This window comes from Thermobia domestica, chromosome 11 (genome assembly GCF_964235325.1).
Source record: "Thermobia domestica chromosome 11, izTheDome1.hap1.1, whole genome shotgun sequence".
NCBI lineage: Eukaryota > Metazoa > Arthropoda > Insecta > Zygentoma > Lepismatidae > Thermobia > Thermobia domestica.
In genome coordinates, this window is record NC_137464.1 from 104,526,163 (window position 1) to 104,539,821 (window position 13,659).

A 13,659-nucleotide genomic window follows, 5' to 3' on the forward strand; every position below is an offset into this window, starting at 1 on the left:
CCCTTTGAGACCCCTTAAAACCTAAAAGTATTCAATTTTGGCAATTTTGCTGTGGCTTAGTCCCGGAAGGCTACAATCGTACCAAATTTAATCATTATAGCCCTACAGAAAGTAGGTCTACAGAATAAGTTTGGGGTGTAGAAGATGTCCCATATTAATAACATGGGGAATTTTTTTTAGTTCCTCATAAAAACCACTCTAAAGTTGGAAATATTTATTTTTGAAGATTTAGTTAGGTAACGCTAACAAAAATCTAAAGCATACCGAATTTCAAGTTTTATTCCAATTCCAAGTACCTAAAGCATGAGATTATATGTCCAAAAATGGCCCATTTAAATATCATGATGAATTTCTTCATTTCCTCTTCAGACCCCTAATAATTAAAAATATATTCACTTTTGGCAATTTCTCTGTGGATTAGCCCTTGAAGCTACCATCGTGTCAAATTTCAACTTTCCACGTTAACCGAAAGTATCCATTATTTTATGTCATTTAATATAGTTTTATGCATACTTAGGATTGGGATTACTATATTATATTGTTAAGCAATAAATTGTACTTAATGTTGTTTGGTTTCTCCCAATAGCGGTACAAATGCTTGTAATAGTAGCAAGATAGACGTGGCAGTGACTCATATAATCCTGTACTAATAGATATACTTTTAACAGTGATATAAATATACCTGACATTTTTTTATTGTCACAGATGCTACTTCTACAAATAATGTTTGCAGTCAAGTAATACCAATTTTGAACTTAGTGTGCTTTCTTTAAGTTTTACGTCCCACGGTTATGGCGGTAAGGCTAAAGGAGACGGTGATGATGAGAGATTAGTGAAATGGTGGAATGAAGACAGTGGGAGAAACACGGGAGTACCCCGAGAAAACCCACGAGCACGGTGTTTTCCACCACAAAGTCCACACGGCGCAACCTAGGATCGAACTAGGGACCCCAAGCACCGGAGGTGAACGCTCTACCACTGAGCCACCGCGCCCCCAACTTAGTGTGCTATATCAACTATCGTATTCCGAGTAACATTCGATTAATGTTAGTCCTGTGTTAAATTTACAGATTGATTAAAATCGTGAATGAAAATTTAAAATGCTTAGTATACTTTAACAATATTTGAAGAGTAGCATATTGATATTTCACTTTCTATAGACCTAACTAATGTTCTTTCTGTCGGGTCAGTTTTCATGAGTAAACTCCTATTTATTCATTTGTTTTTTTTCTGAATTAGGATCATTATTTATTCGTATACGTATAGTGGAAAATGTAATGCTTAAAAATATAAAAAATAAAATTACAAAAGTTGACAAAAAATATTTAAAACATACGGTTATTCACTTTTTTACATAGTTGTATTATGAAATTTTATTAGATTTCCTAGGCCTTTAGATTTTCATTCTGTTTCATAAATAGCATAAATACAAATTTTACGCACACTGTGCACTTGGTATTTTTTTCTTTGCATTATCGTTCAACAGTCATGTACCTAGCTTAATGGAGACGACTGTGATGATAATAATAAACGAAACGATGGAATGAGGAATGGGAGGAAACGAATAAATCCCTAGGAAGCCCACATACAATGTTTGTTCACTACGAAGTCCTCTTCGAGCAAACTGGACACGAACCAGGAAATCCTCACACCAGAAGCGAGAACTCTAAAATTGAGAGCGAGATTTCTAAGTCTTTTACCTGTAGTGATGTTATATAGAACCAGACCTAGAGTTTACAGTAGGTCTCAGCCACAGTGCTTTCAACCCTCTTCTGCCAGGAATTGAATTCGGGGCTTCATCCACTAAAACCATGCGTAGTAGCCAATAGATTAAATTTAAAGAGTAATTATCTTTTATCTCACTAAACAAATCTAAACCCCTTAATTAAGTGATACCAAACAAAAACATGAAGTTAACTATTTTTATAGAACACAAAGATATAATGAACTAAGATTGGTAATGAAATGATGAACCAAGAAAATAATATAATCTGAGCACGATCAAGTAAAGTAACTTTGTAGTTAACAAATATTAATAAAATTTATACGAAATATTGAACTACAAAATAACTATTAGGAACTGTATTTTCTATGTTAAAGGCATAGTCTATTAATACATTAATTACTACTAGTGATCCTTTGCATTGCGGAAATGAGCGACAGTTTGCAGTTTTAATTTGAAGATTCTCATTAGCTTACTGCTTACATATTTTACTGTACCTCGTAATGTATAAATAAATTTCCTTCCCAAATCGCAGGTGACTTTATTTAATCTCTCATTATTGAATGATTTCGTTCTTAACTTAAACAGCAACAACCATGGGATAGCCTCATAAAAGATATAAAGTATATTATATCAAAATTGAATATTTTGTACGAAATCTAACACACGACATTCTTATTCACTGGAGGTAAACCCATCCACTCATTTTTTATTGACCTCTACTCATTCTTTGGAAATAATTGGAGGTCTCAAAGGAAACATGTAACATTATGCATCGAATTCGAATAAATGTACATTCACGAAAACATCTGTATAAATATTTCTACGAATGAAAAGGGCCGAATTGTTTTTTAATAGACAGACGACTTCCGACCCAAACTGTTACGAAGAAAATTTAATAACATTGAATGAAAATAGAATAATATTGGCCAACATTATCCAGAAATATAATTTTCTTATATCATTTAAAGAAAGATACTTCGAAGACCAGGGAGTCTTAGGTCCTTTTATAGTTTTATTTTTATTTTCATATGTGGTTGATCTTGAATAGTGTTCTGACATTATCTGTACTTCAATGCTAAGAATTCAATTGTCCAGCATAAAAATTACATCATGATGGATTTTCTACATCAAAATTGTTACTATAAATTAATGTGAAACTATATAAACTTTGGAACGACTTAAAATAGGAAACTTCTCTTATAGTTGTAATAACATTTCTACTAAAATAATGAAACAATAGACAAAACTATCCAAAGTTAAGAATACGTAACAGTACGTTGATGTAATTAGTCTGAAAATCATAGATATATTGTTAAAAATTTTTAAAGTGTATTAACATAATGACACTTTTTTATTGAAAAACATTTCGCAAATGACAATCAAAATGACTTACAGTTGTGAAAATAGAATATTGATATTTTTCTTTTCTCATTAAACATAAATCAAAATTTGCAGAATATTATATTGAGAATATTTTTTAATATTTCGTATATTGACATTTATTTTTTTTATTTTGACATATACGTATTTAGTTTGAGCTACATAAAATCTATTATCTAGGAAGAAAGTGAAAGAAGAGGAAACTTTTCTTAAGAAATTTAAGGTAAATAATTAACAAGGCTTTACATAGATCCTACTCATCAACTGTATGGGGAATATATATGATGACAACACAAAATTATTCTTTTGTTTCAATTATACTGTACAAAATTGTCACGGTAATATATTTGCTAAGAAATAAAATGAATTATGTTGTTCTATATAAAATAAAATGAATTATTTCCTACTGCAAAATCAATTTCAGCAGTTATATTTTGGAGACGATACAGTATTCTTATAAAAATTATTGGTTCAATCCAAAATATTGAGATATAAATAAATTTAGTTTCAGATATTAATGCAAGTTTAATCCTGCTATAAATATATATTTATTGACATAAGTAATTTCTACACACGAGAGAAAATACCCCTTGAAAATAAATATTTTTATAAACGGCTAATTATAACCAATTTATCGAGTTCTGAAAACTTAGTTTTAACTATTTCATTTCCAGTAATAATGCCTTTATCATTATTCTTAAATTAAATCAAAGTAGTTCTAGAAAACATCAAGTTTAAGAACGATATAAAATTTCCTGTTTCCTTAATGATTAATATAGATACAATATGTAGTGTAAAATGCTTATGAAATGTATTGAACGGTACAATCGTTCGTCCTTATTTTATGCAAAATATATTCTAAACTAATTAAAAAAGCGAATTACTGAATGAGAGTGCTCTGCAAACTATAATTGTAAAGAAGTAGTGATAAGACAATGTTACTAGAGATTCACATTTCTCTATATTAATAGTTTTAACTATTTCAGTGTGTCATATATTAACGTTTTCGTCACGCATGGAAACGCAAGACTGTAATATTTACATCTACGGTAACAAGTCTCAGAAATAAATTCTGTGTAGCGTTTCAAAATTAACATTACCATTATTTCACACAGTTTCAATCTAAATTTCTAATTTAAAATAATACTAATAGTGATTAAAACCACGATACGAAGAATTCCGAAAATAATCGACTTTAATTCTAGTTGACGGATATTGGAATTTTAGCCGTCGAATTCAAAATGTGAACAACCAGAATTTAATCTAGGTTGAACTTTATGAAAAACTAATTGAACTATCTCTTTTCGCACTATATATACAATGTACCATGAAAGTTTGCAAATCGTAGTACGTATTTTAGAAAGAGTTTCTTTTAAGTGGTAAATGCATAGGTTTTATAGGAATTTGAAGCTTTCCTGTGTTTCAAGATCTTGGAAAATATTATGTAAATACTTTCATTTTAAGAATAGATGCAATCTTATCCTTTCAGTTATACTTTTATATACAAGTAACATATACAACTCAAATTCATTTAGGATTTAATTTATTTCTAAATAGAATTTTTGAGTACTTTTGAATTAATTAATATAACGATGGAACGGAATTGATGTACACTTATTTTGTCATACAATAACGTTCTTTGAATGATTGTTATGCATTTATTTGTTTATTACATTTAACTACTTCAAAAGATTTACTAAGATCCAAGGATTTTGTTTCGTATTTATGAACACCGAAAGTTAACATAAAGAATAATTACCATGGCAAAGAAATTAATTTTCAAAATTAATTACTTTTGTTGTTTCATTTATTATTAAAACATTATACGTATTTGTAATAGTTGAAAATAAATTAATAGAAAATCTTAATCACACAACTTCTACTTCATTTACAAGATCGTCTTTTCTTATATTTATTAAGGTAGGATATGGAAATTCTAGAGGTTTTTCAGACCTGTGGACGGACTCTGTGCATATAAATCTTAAATTAATGTTCTCGATGATAAAAGATAATAAAAGATGTCAGTCAAATGATTGTAGGCTGCCACTGACCCAAGAAGTCGATAAAAAAAATCAGTCTAAAGTTATGAGTATGTTTATTCAAAGTGGAATTCAAGGAATGGATCAAAGCGCTTGAAGTTTTGTAACATGTGATGGTTTCCAGGATTAAACTTTAACGACGGAAAATTATAGAATTATAAATTCTTTTCAAAAGTAGGCAAGCTCTTTTATCTTCAAATGCGTTTCTAAACTTTGCATATTTTGCTGTAACATTCAACAATGAAACCTAATTGTATCACGCAATAAATATACAAACCAAAAACGTAATTTTTGCCTGTGGAAATTTTAAGGTGGGAGGTGACATTGCGATAAAATAGAGATAAATAATGTATACAGACTGTGAAGATCAACTAGTATCTTCATATTTAGTAATATGTGATTTAACTATTAAATTTTTCTTATCACTTTTATTTACCACGGATTCTATTTTTATCCTTTTTCCAATAGAAAAGTGTTGTTGAATTTTACGTTTAGATTAACTTACTCCAAAAATTTGTTACACCAGTATCTTAAGCATTTTCTATAAATTCATTGCTGTCATCACCTCAATACTATAATTATGCACATTGGTTGCACATTTGTTTCCCAAGAAATTTGGTTAGTATAAGCATCTATAATATTAGCACTTGGACAGAATGTTTGAATGGTACATTTAATATATATATTGGCTGATTTATTTTCTACTCGTTCATGTTGAAGATTACTTATACAGGCTTAAAGAACAATTTGCAACATTCTAGACAACTCTTAAAAAGGAAGATGTCAAGTGTATAACCAATTGTATATTATTCTTGTTTTATTTTATAGAAAAAACAATATAACTGTCGAGGTCTTTTTAATGTGGTTTACTGTGCTTTAGGAACAAAAAGATAGTAACAATAGAAAAGTATTATCGAAAGAAATTTCTCATTTACTTCAAGTAATGTTGTTAGAGTATTGCCTTAAAATCAGTCGAAAGGTTTGCATGCTGATTTCGATTAATATCATTATTAAATAAAATAATAAAAAAAAGTATCCACTTGCTGCTTGTACACACATCTCGCTACACTAGAATATTTCTTTTGTGCCAAAAGTTTCCTGTATTATATAGAGATTGCGTCAGTTCCAAGGCATTAATGTTAAATTACTCTCCCTGGGTTCAGATAACCAGAATATCCAGTCTTGCATTTTTCAACTTTCTTTTTTTAATGTGTGTGTGAAAAACCTTCCAAACATAGAGTGCTGAGCAGGAGCTATGGTATACAGATCGTCGCTTAACGGAACCATGATGAAAAATTGCACTACGGGAAAAGCCGACGTGAGTTTGTGTTTGACGTCAGCTGCCATCTACCGACCATTACCCGAAGCAAAAATTAAGTCCTTTCCTCTCTCTGTTCTCTCTCTCTCTCTCTCTCTCTCTCTCTCTCTCTCTCTCTCTCCACACACACACATATATATATATACACACACACTCGCAAACGCCTATACTCACACATACTCTAGTGTAGTAGAATAGGATTTGTAAGAGCGTAAATGGAGGCTTCGAAATGATGCCATTACTAAAGAGTGCAGACCAAACTAGGCCCCTAACCCCCTCTCATCTCCCTGACGCTCCATCACGACTTCTATCCAAAGCTTATATGTTCCCAGTACTTACTTTCCTCATTCAATGGTTGGAAGCTTTGAAAACAGTCATTAAAAATGCTTGAAACTCTACGATCTGAATGCACTAAGACAGTAAAGCATCATAGGAATTTTTATACCAGTAATGTATTTTATATGCATGGCTGTTTAAATCTGTGTTCCATTTTGCTTTTACATTATATTATCTACATCTGAATTTTAAGAAGTGTGGAAATATTTTTACTCAAGTTAACTCCCAAATTGTCTGGTTTGATGGACTACACATTTACAGAGAGCATGTTATATATGTGTGTATATATACTGCATATTGGGAATGCCACGTCACTATAACTTGTTATATCTTGCTTGGATATTACGTTAGTATTCGAGGGTGGAAGATCACCTATTTCCAAACAGGCAATAAGAATAATTTCATAAAAGTACATTTTTAATTCATTTAGAAACACATCAGCACGTATTTTATGTTTATATCTTGATACGAATACCTATTAACACGTTTTGTATGAGATATTTTTAATGTAAATTCTATATTTCATATGTCCAAAATGAAATATAAGTATTGCTTTGATCAATCATCCATAATCACTTATAACAATTATACAATTTTCTTTTTAAACTTTTCTTTTTAAAATCAGGGTAAGCGTCATTCTTTTTTACATATTTGCGAGAATTTATAAATTATAGTTTCTCATACGATTTAGAATAATGCATCTACTAGTGCTATATTGAGGATTATAATAAAATTATAATAATATTAAAATTAAAATTTTTGCTGGTAATTCATAAGATGTTAGTTCAATGTTTGAGTTATACAAAAAGTTGATAATTTTTTTATGATTAAATTAAAATGAAATAAATTTTAATATGATAAATTTTCTGTTTTAACATAAAAGAACAAATATCATAAAAATGCTAAAAAATCAAGCACAGTATAATATGTAAGAGTAGACGCTAAATCTAGAACAAGAAATAATATGAGAAATTATATAGTGAACTCGATATGCACAAAAATATATTAGATATAAAGTTTAAGGTGTATTCTTTTAACATAAATTAAAATTTAGTGAAGATACGTTCTCACAAATACATTCAACTTCAGAAAACTTCCGCAGAAATGATTTACGTATTTGAAATCCAATTCATTTATTTCAGTTAATTTTCCAATTTTCAGAGAAAAATACAGATTTACTTGTTCTAATGAAAACGTATTTGAAATTGCCAAATAAGACAATAGGCAATTAACCTAACACACAATTTAATGTTTCATGTATGTAAACCATAATATAGTGGGTTAATATAGAGACATTATTAAACTATCGTAAGTTTTAAGAATAGCAATTATTATAACATCTAAATACAAGCATGTCATTGTTGTGAGTAGAATGTGTACAGCTTAAAATATGAAGAAAATGAAATTAATGGGGAGAAATTCTCATGTATAATAATAAAATTACAGTATGAAATTATATAATTATATTCTTGTAGATTTGAGAGAAATTTTGATTTTAGTAACAAAATATATGCAGTAACCAATCAGTTAGTTTCATGTAATGTATGTCTGTGTGATATATTTTATAATACAAGGATTCGAAGGATGTTTTATACTTGATAAAACATCATGAAATGACTGTATTAATGTTATTCATAGTTTATACAATGGTGATTTAGGAAAGCATTTGAATGTTAGTTCCCCTAAAACACTTCAACCATCTTTGGTAATTCTCATTAATTTTGACTGACTAAATTTGGGGTAAAAATATGAGGTAAGTTAAAAAAAAGTAATAAGATGCAACAGTATGTACAAACCGAAATACTTCTGCCTCCACCTTCACACACCAGTTAAGTTAACCTTTGTCGTTGATCAGTATAAGTTTGAATTTGCTCCAGTTGTTATACGATTATTTAAGTAATCTGAAGTAGTGTATGTTAGCTGTATTATGAAAGTAAACCGGACCAGTAACATTCTACGATCAGAATTTGTGTAAAATTTAGTTAATCCGCTACTGTGACTTATGAAAAGTTACAAATAGCTTATGGAGATCATTTCCTATCCAGGCACGTTTTCAGATGTCACAATTCATTTTCTGAAGACTGAGAACAAGCCGTAGACGAACCTCGTGCAGGAAGAGCTTCAACATCAAAAACGGATGACAACATGCAATAAGTGAAGTCTTAAGTGAGGTCAGATTGTGGATTGACGGGAAGAAACACCAGTAGTGAGCTGAATTTCAATTTGTTTACATTCCATCAAATTTTAATAGGATATGGATATGAGAAAAGTGTGTTTTAAGATGGTTCCAAAGAACCATGTCATGACAGTCTCCAGCAATTAAGTTTTGGCAAATAAAGCATTCTTTGCTTCGTTAGCGTCCCTATTTTCCAGATATCGGTCCCTGTTTACTTCTTATTTCGCATCCTCAAATACCACTTGAAAGTCTTCCATTTTGGTTATTTGGATAATATTCAGAACAATGTAAAGACGTGCTGTAAAATATTCCAACACTGTTGTGAAGAATACAGGAAACTCCTCCATCACTGTATATCTGAGAAAGGGGACGATTTTGAAGAGGATAATCTTGATTGGTAAAAATAATAAGATTCATTGTTACAAGAGGTCACATTACTTTTTGAACACAACTCGTATTAGCAGAAATTAATTGACAATTAATAAAGTTAGAATTTGATGTTGTAGAGAAATATATTATCTTGCAACGACTGTTTCATTCTTAAATATTGCCAATTCAAGGAAATTTTTTGATTGTATCCGTAATTAATAGATTTCAAATACATCAATATTTGTTCTCTACTCTTGTGAAATGATTTCTTTTTTTCTTCCTTCTCTTTGCTTTCGAAATCCAAGATTTTTATTTCACATTTAATTCTTCTCCATAACAATAATACATACATAAATATATTATATTAATATATATTTTAAAACTTAAACTGTAAGGTAAAACGAAGTACAATATATCATTGTGTGTTAAAAATGAGTTTTTGAAGAAAACCACTGATTTTTAAACGTAAGTTTCCCGACTCTTTCCATCCTCTGTTCCCTTCCTCCCCTCTCTTCGTATGCTGGTTATCCCCAATTCCCATCAGTGTTGTTTTTGCGGTGCATCAGTCCTGTACTTAAAAAGTGCTTATTTTAGGTCTAAGAGCAAATGTAGAGAAGGATTCACATGAGGTACTTGAAGGGGGGAGAAGATTCAAATCACTATAGAGAGAAACATGAGATAAAAAAAAGAGAATGTATACTGCTTTTTCCTGATGCTTGTCCATTGGAAATCAATTCATCTCCTCCTGCCTTTCCACATTTTTCGAACTTTTGAGACAAACATTGGACCAGCGAACCATCACGAATCTCATAGGATATGCGAACATTTGTTTAGTTTCTAACGTGATTACTGGTTGAGTTTTTTCTGCAGGGTAGAATGTGGTAATGCACTTACGTTTCTGCGGTTGTTTCATAAGCACGATGCAGTCTGGATTCCCTCTCTTTATATGTATTTTTTGACATGGACCAATGAACGTATCTGGAATTCTCAAAAGGATTCGGTTGTGGTGCTACATCTTTATTAACAGTACGATTTCTTCCATGGCTGTCCAGAAAAGGTCTATATTCCTGTCAAGTAAGAGAAAAAATCATCATTGAGAATGATTTTAATGCAATAAATATTTAAATACTATCAACAAATTATTAATTGAATGTAACAAATATATTTGAGAAATTAAAATGAAATATCAAAATTGAACATTGTATAAATATTCGGCCATTGACAAAGAAATCTTTTATTGCGTAACATATATTTATGGTGTACATTGTGGTCTAGGCAGAATTGGGAATGGGGCAAATTACTTACATAATCTATCTTAACAAGTTCACTTCAATATATGATCATTGTGTAGTATGTTCAGAAACAACTTGAAAATTGACTTTTTTCCAAGGATTGATAGGATATACGTGTATTAATAAGCTTCTGCAATGAGATAAAAGAAGAAAAATGCACATGCTTCAACAAGTATCACAACATTTGTGTCAAAATTAATTACTTAAAGTATTTCATGAGCTCGTACATCACTATTTTTTAACATAACTAAACATTAAAATTCTGAAGTTTCATCAATAACGAGATAGAACTAGCCAAAAAGTTCATACATCAACATTTTAGTTGAGGAAAGGCGTTGAAGTTAGTTCGAATTCACTTAGGTACAGTTTGCAAATCCCGGAAACGCTATTAAATAAAGTTTTCACAAAAAAAAATGAGATCGAAATTAAATAAATTGGTTTCTGATGTCCAAAACTGCTAGATTTACTCGTATTCATCAATGTTGTTTGATAAAATAATTAGACTCTCCCATGAACATGCCCATGATGACCGAAGATCAAATCACAGCTAAGACTTCTTTTAACACGCAAAAAGCTGTACATCATGAGATGAATGTTACTAAACAAAAATTAAAAAATAAACACAGTAGAACCAAACGTCTCACTACAGCAAATAATATGACATAAATGTTACAACAACGTGCAAATTGTTGGTAACTTGGATAGAGTCTACACGTATCGATAGATAGCCTTCTAAAAAACAAAATAAATATATTGGATAACATTAGATTCATACGAGGGCCACTATTTATATTTTGAGCCTTGGCAACACTGATTGTAGTTAGGTGCTATTTTCTTGTTTGCATAGAAACGATTGACATTGTTGACATTAACGTACTTCAAATGTCTTGTCCAATGGCTTTATTTGTGTTGTTTATTTTGACTTGAAGATTGCGTGACAACAGAAAAATGGAATTAACTCATGAAAATTTTCTTGTGATAACGTATTACGATTTTCGACGTGCATTATCAAGACAAGAGTGCGTCAATCAACTTACTTCGATATTTGGCGATGAAGTCCCATCCTTTTCCACTGTGAAATGCTAGTATAACGATTTTACTCGAGGCCGCAATTCGCTCACTGACGAAATTCGCGAAGGTCGTCTAAAAACAGTTGTTATTCAAGAAAACATTGATATTATGGAAAACCTAACACTGCAAGATCGTCATGTAACATACTGTGATATTGTGGCAACCTTTGACATTAGTTTCACCAGCATATATAAAATATTACATGATCATTTAGGTGTGAGAAAGGTTTGTTCTCGTTGGATCCCACGTAATTTGACAAAAACTCAAAAAGAAGGTCGCATCGATTGGTGTACACAAATGTTCAATAAATACAATGGCGGTGCTTGAAAAGACGTATATAAGATTGTAACAGATGACGAATCATGGATGTATGCATATGGGCCGGAACGTAAACAGTAGTTGACTGTATGGGTGTTTCAAGATGAACCAAATGCAACACAAGTAGAAGCACATCGAAACAAATGGTCTCCTCTTTTTTGGAAAAACTGGTCATGTGACAACCGTGTCTTTAGAGGAACGTAGAACATTCAACTCTGAATGGTACACAGCAATTTGTTCGCCAGAGGTCTTCGGACAAATATGGAAGACAAACAAGCGTCGTCGGATCATTTTTCATCAACATAATGCAAACTTTCACACATCTTGTCTAACAAGTACTATTTGGACACTCAAAAAATCGAATTGATGAGTCATCCGCCGCACAGTTATGATTTGACACCCAATGACTTCTTTTTCTTCCCGAATGTCAAAAATAAATTGCGTAGAAAACGATTTTGTCGGTGGAAGATACCATTGATGCGTTCAAAAACGATATTATGGAGGTGTCTCAAGAACATTGGAAAAATGCTTTGACAAATTGTTCGAATGAATGCAAAAGTGTATTGATCATAAAGGAGAATATTTAGTCAAACAACAAATCAATTTTTAACGACAAATTACTGTTTTTTCATTGTTAGGTTCAAAATATAAATAGTGGCCCTATCTACAAACCAACTTTAATTGGTTGGTCTGCTGGATTGGTGTTCTTTCAGCAATAAGATCCGAATCACTTAAGTTTCCAGCAGGTCGAAGATGTATGCTAACCATACAATCACGAAGTAGCTCTTCATTATTTTTTTTGTGTGTTTAATTAATCAAAAGTTGTTATTTAGATTGACACTAATTTTAATAGCTTAGCTTCAAATGTCAAACTACTTCTATAATTATCACTTATCACTATCATTTGAAAACTCAATAAATTGAAAATTATCAGTTCATATATATATCTTAATATTGCAAAAAATATTTAATTACACTCAATAAAAAATCGGGTTGTCAGATTTTTCAGAATCGTATTCCATCGAATGGTACGGGATGACAGTGCATATAGGCCTCAATGTACTCGTATAAATAAACAGTACGTTTCTTTCTGAATATTATGCTGTTCCAATGATCATTTGTGAGTTACATTTAATAGTATTGTTTGAGAAAGTCGTATCACTGAATTATCCCTTTCCATTAACACGATAGGATAAATTTTATAATGTTGAAAGATTTGAATAGATAATTATAAGAATTTATCTAAGTAGAACCCGAGGGTTTCAATGCCTAATATTAGCTATTTTTGAAACACTATTAAAACATGCACCAATATCTCATCAAAGAAGTGCATCTCTTGATTAAATACTCTATTACCTAGAGAAAATTTATTGGCTTTAACCTAGACTGTAAGATTAAAATAACTTTGAAATGTTAATTTTGATATTCAGTACTTTCACAAAAATACAGCTTTATACACAACCATATCTACAAATATTCACATACACTTCTTGTTAATCTCACCAAATATATGTATTAATACTGAAACTAACACATTAAAATAATATTATTACACATTCATGTTTCAACATTTTAAAGAATTATTTTATTAGTATTAGTAGTAAATAAATAAGCAATGCGTTCCGTTATTATAT

At 30.6% G+C, this 13,659-nt stretch overlaps 1 long non-coding RNA gene across 5 annotated transcripts in view; it reads right to left on the reverse strand.

Moving 5' to 3' along the window:
* The window catches only part of LOC145664342 (uncharacterized), a 361,655-nt gene that overhangs the window by 10,177 nt on the left and 337,819 nt on the right, over positions 1-13,659 (reverse strand). For all 5 annotated transcript variants that reach the window (XR_014127407.1, XR_014127406.1, XR_014127408.1 and 2 more), the window contains one exon: positions 10,239-10,411. This is a non-coding gene — a long non-coding RNA (uncharacterized LOC145664342). The remainder of the gene's footprint in view (positions 1-10,238; positions 10,412-13,659) is intronic.